This window comes from Choloepus didactylus, chromosome 17, assembly GCF_015220235.1.
Source record: "Choloepus didactylus isolate mChoDid1 chromosome 17, mChoDid1.pri, whole genome shotgun sequence".
Classification (NCBI taxonomy): Eukaryota; Metazoa; Chordata; class Mammalia; order Pilosa; family Megalonychidae; genus Choloepus; species Choloepus didactylus.
Window position 1 is genome coordinate 2,080,130 of NC_051323.1, and position 4,908 is coordinate 2,085,037.

Here is a 4,908-nt window from a genome sequence, read left to right on the forward strand (position 1 = left end):
GTTCCCCTGTGAAGCCATCTGTCCTTGGGCTTTTATTTGTAAGAAATTTTTTGATGACTGATTGGATCTTTACTTGTGATTGGTCTGTTGAGGTCTTCTAATTTCTTCTCAGGGCAGTCTAGGCTTTTCATGTGTTTCCAGTAAATTATCAATTTTCTCTAAAATGTTCAGTTTGTTGGTTTACAGTTGTTCATAGTATCCTCTTATGATTTTTAAAATTTCTTTAGGATCTACAGTAATGTCCCCTCTCTCATTTATGATTTTGTTTACTTGGGTCTTCTCTCTTTTCAACTTTGCCAGTCTAGCTAAGGGTTTATCAATCTTGTTGATCTTCTCAAAGAACCAACTTTTGGTTATATTTATTCTTTCTTGTTTTAGTGATCTCCATATCATTTATTTCTGCTTTAATCCTGGTTATTAATTTTCTTCTACTTCCTATAAGGTTAGTTTGTTTATCATTCTCTGGTTCTTAAGTTGTTTCATTAGTTTTTTTTTTTCTATTTTAGCTCTTTCTTTGTTTTTAATGTTTGCATGTAGAGCTATAAATTTCCCCCTGAGCACTGACTTCACTGCATCTTATTGGTTTTTTCTATGATCTCACTGACATGATATAATTAGAGTAAGCAAATTCAGAGTCAGAAACTGGAATACAGTTAACGGGCTGGGGTGTAGGGAATGGGGAGTTAACTGCTTGATTGGTACAGAGTTTTTCTTTGGGGTGATGGAAAATACTTTGGTAATAGACAGTGGTGATAGTACACAGCAATGTGAATGTAATCACCACTGAACTGTATACTTTAAAGTGGTTAAAATATGAAGTTTTAGGTTGTATATATGTTATCAGAAAAAGACAAAAAGTAACCCACAGAACTGCACAATACAAAGCAATAGAAAGAGTGAACCCTAATGTAAACTATGGACTATAGTTAATAGTACAATTAGAGTAACATTCTTTCATGAATTGTAACAAAGTTACCACATAATACAACATGTTAACAATAGGGAAGACTGAGGGAGGGGGTGGGGGAGTATATGAAACTGTGTACTTTTTCTGCATAGTTTTCTGTATAAGCTACTAAAAGAAGGAGCAAACATGAGTTTTTGGTTTAGTTAAGTATTCCATAAAGTGTACCCCTCTCCATTTTAAACTATCTGAAATTTTATTTAAAAACTAATTCAGTTACCTCTGGCTTAGATATAAAAACATTTCTAAGAGCAGAAGAAATAAGTCAAATAGATATTATTGTTACAGGTGGTTATAAGCACTACTCAATTTTTTTCTTTGGTAGGATGCTGGCTATTCAATAGAAATGAAGGAGGAATCTGTAAAGAAATACCAATATCCAGATGGTGAAATCTGTAAAAAATGCCTTGCTGCTCAAGAAAAATAAGTGTTAAACCATAATAAATTATTCTTTAAGTGAAAAGTCTTAAAATTATGAAAGAAGGAAAAAATCTTATCCTTTCAATGAAGACAAATTCAACTAAAAGTTATAGTAACCTCAGCAATCAGCTCAATAATAATTTTTACCTGATTGTTTTAGCAAATAACTGTATTCTCATATACATTTCTTAAATGAATTAAAATTTACCTATATCAAATCCAGAAAGACATTAGTTCAACATTCCTATCAAGTGTTGTACCTAAACATTAAATGGTACTTGTGAATAAGTAGCAAATGACATAATTTGTTTGTTTGCTGGAACAGTTCCTTATTCTTTCTATTTAACACTGGTCCTAAATTAGCAGAATAAAAATAGTTCTGCAGCACCACCAGATGTCTCCTGTACAACAAAGGTAAAATCTTTCACTGATTAGCCTTGAAATGCTCTAGCCTCTCTTCAGTCATTCAGCACATTAGAAGAATCACACCACAGTGAAACCCAATGAGGTCAATATGCTATTTCATAGATTGTTTTTTTTTCCTATAACCCTTCAAAAATTCTTTACCTAAATGATCATTATATTTTAGTGCTAAAAGGCAGCTGGTCTTAGATGAATTTTTGCTCCCTGGATTAAACCATCATCAGGTGAATGAGAGGAAAGGGATGAAGAGCTTAAGAATTTAAAGCTATATTACATGTTCATTACTGATATTGTGAATAAGGCACCAAAAATGATGGTTTTACATCTTACCTTTCTCTTACACTGGCAAAGTCATTTATTTTAGGCAGAAACTGGGCTGACAGGGCAATATAGAATAAAACACTGATGAGGGCAGAACATGGCTTTATTACAGCAACATATCAAGCAAATGTAACTAAGTGTTCATAAGCACACTATCCATTATGCTTGATGGTGTTATTCAGTTCCCTAAAATTTGAGGGAATCATTTATATAATTCTTGAAATTCACTGACCTTCTTTATAAAGATATGGTTTTGAAATGCTTGGAACTTTTTTTTGTCAAGAGTATATAAATTTTCACTCTCCTAACCTTATTCATAATCTTAGCCTTTTCATTCGACCTCAGTGAGTTAACCAAGATCAAACCCTTTTGTTACTAAAACAACCTGCAGTTACATTTGCTTGTAGCAACATCCTCAAAAGGAAGACATTTTATAGTGAATAACAAACAATAGGTAACCAACAGGTTTTTGACCTAATTCCTTTTTCCTTAATAGCAAAACGAATTCACTTGCCATCCAACCTGTAAAGACTGACAACACCCTTGAAACAGTTCTTTTAAAAGCACCTTAGACAGTCATTTCCATTTTAATAGTTGGGCGAGGATTGTACCCTTTAATCTGAAAGTCTTCAGCTTTGAAGTCGTCAATTGTTTCAACTTATCGAAGAATTTTGAGCTAGAGGTAAGGTCTTGGTTCTCGCTGAAGCTGAATTTTCAGTGCCTTGATGTGATTCAGGTAAATATGTGCAAAGTATGTACAAAGTCACCTGGCTTCAGGCCTGTAATGTGCCCGATCATGTAGGTAAGCAGAGCGTAGCTGGCGATGTTGAAATGCACACCCACGCCCAAGTCCTCCGAACGTTGGTACAGCTGGCACGAGAGCTGCTGCTGCCCACGTACAACTGGTAGAGGGCGTGGCACGGCGGCAGAGCCATCAGAAGATCTTTTGGATTCCAAACACACATGACGATTCTTCTGTCATTGGGGTTGGTTTTGATTGTGTCAATCACCTTCTGCAATTGGTCTCCTCCTTGGCCTGAGTAATCTGAATTCATATCTTTGTATTCTGCCCCAAAATGCCTCTGCTGAAAGCCAGAAACCAGGCCCAAGTCTCCTTCTTCTCTCGTGGAGAATCCCAGACAGTCCAAAAAATTGCAGGATCCACTGGCATCCTAGATTTTCACTTCCTTGGAAGAGATTTCTTTAGCATTGTGGATCCCTTAACAAACCACAACAACTCCTCCAAAACAGCCTTCCAGAATACACATTTGGTGGTCAGCAGAGGAAACTCATCTCTCAGGCTGTAGCAAGCCTGCAGCCCGAACACGGACAGGGTGCGGGTGCCAGTGCAGTCCTCCTTCCTGGTGCGGTAGCGAAGATGTGTTCCATCTGCCCCCAGGTACTGCCACACCCGGAGAGACCCCGGCTCCGGCCCCCCTGCGGCCGGCCCTCTAGAGTCGTGGCCGGAGTCTGCACCAGAGTCCACGCCGGAGTCCACAGGCTGCTCCTGCGAGAGCGCGCTGGGCAGCTCTGAGCCCTCGGAGGGCATGGCTGCAGGCAGGCACCCTGGTAGGAGCTCGCACCTGATAGGTTTTGATATGCTGTGTTCTCATTTTCATTTGTCTCTAGATATTTAGCAATTTTTCTTGCAATGTTGTTTAGGTGTTGTTTAACCACCCTATATTTGTGAATGTTTTGTTTCTTTGATGGTTATTGGCTTCTAGTTGTATACCATTGTGGTCAGAGAACGTGCTTTGAATAATTTCAATCTTTTTAAATTTATTTTGAGGCTTGTTTTATGCCTCAGCATATGATTTATCCTGGAGAACATTTCATGAGCACTAGAGAAGAATGTATATCCTGGTAATTTGGGATGTAAGTTTCTATACATGTCTGTTAAGTTTAACTCATTTGTCATATTAAGTTCTCAATTTCCTTATTGGTCCTCTGGTTATTCTACCTGTAGAGAGTGATGTATAGAAGAACTCCCATGATTAATGTAGAAACATCCTTCAGTTCTGCCAGTGTTTGTCTCATGTACTTTGCAACTTGATTGGGTGCATAAATATTTATGATTGTTATTTCTTATTGCTGAATTGTCCTTTTTATTAACATATATTGTCCTTCTTTGTCTCTTATGACATCTTTGCATTTAAAGTCTGTTTTGTCTGTTCTTAGTATTGCTACCCCTGCTTTCTTTTTGCTGTAGCTTGCATGGAATATTTTTTTCACCCTTTCACTTTCAATCTCTCTGTGTCACTGGGTCTAAAATGAGTCTCCTATAAACAGCATATTGATGCTTCATATTTTTAATTCATTCTGCCAATCCATAACTTTTAATTGGGGAGTTTAATCCTTTCACATTCCATGTCATTTCTGTGAAGACAGGTCTTGAATCAGCCACCTTATCCTTTGGTATTAGTCAGACCTGCCCTCCCCTTTCTCTTTTTCACCCTTTTAAGTTTCCCTTACTATTATTTTTCAGTCCTGTGCCCTTCTCCAGACCTCTCTTTCCTTTCCTTTTTTTCTCAGCTGGTAGAACTCCCTTCAACATTTCTTGAATCAAAAGTCTCTTGTTTACAAATTCTCTCAGTGTTTGTTTTTATGTGAAAATTTTAGACTCTCCCTCAATTATGAAGGAGAGCTTTGCTGGATAAAGAATTCTTGGCTTGCAAGTTTTCTCTCTCAGAACCCTAAATATGTCATACCACTGCCTTCTCATCTCCATGAACCCCTTGAGTACTAAGTACTTAGTCTTATATTGTTTCCTTGTATATGGT

The 4,908-nt window shown here is 37.3% G+C and overlaps 1 pseudogene; it reads right to left on the reverse strand.

Annotated features, from left to right (window-relative positions):
• Nucleotides 1-2,696: 2,696 nt before the first annotated feature.
• Nucleotides 2,697-3,677, reverse strand: LOC119512795 (annotated as a pseudogene).
• Nucleotides 3,678-4,908: the final 1,231 nt, after the last annotated feature.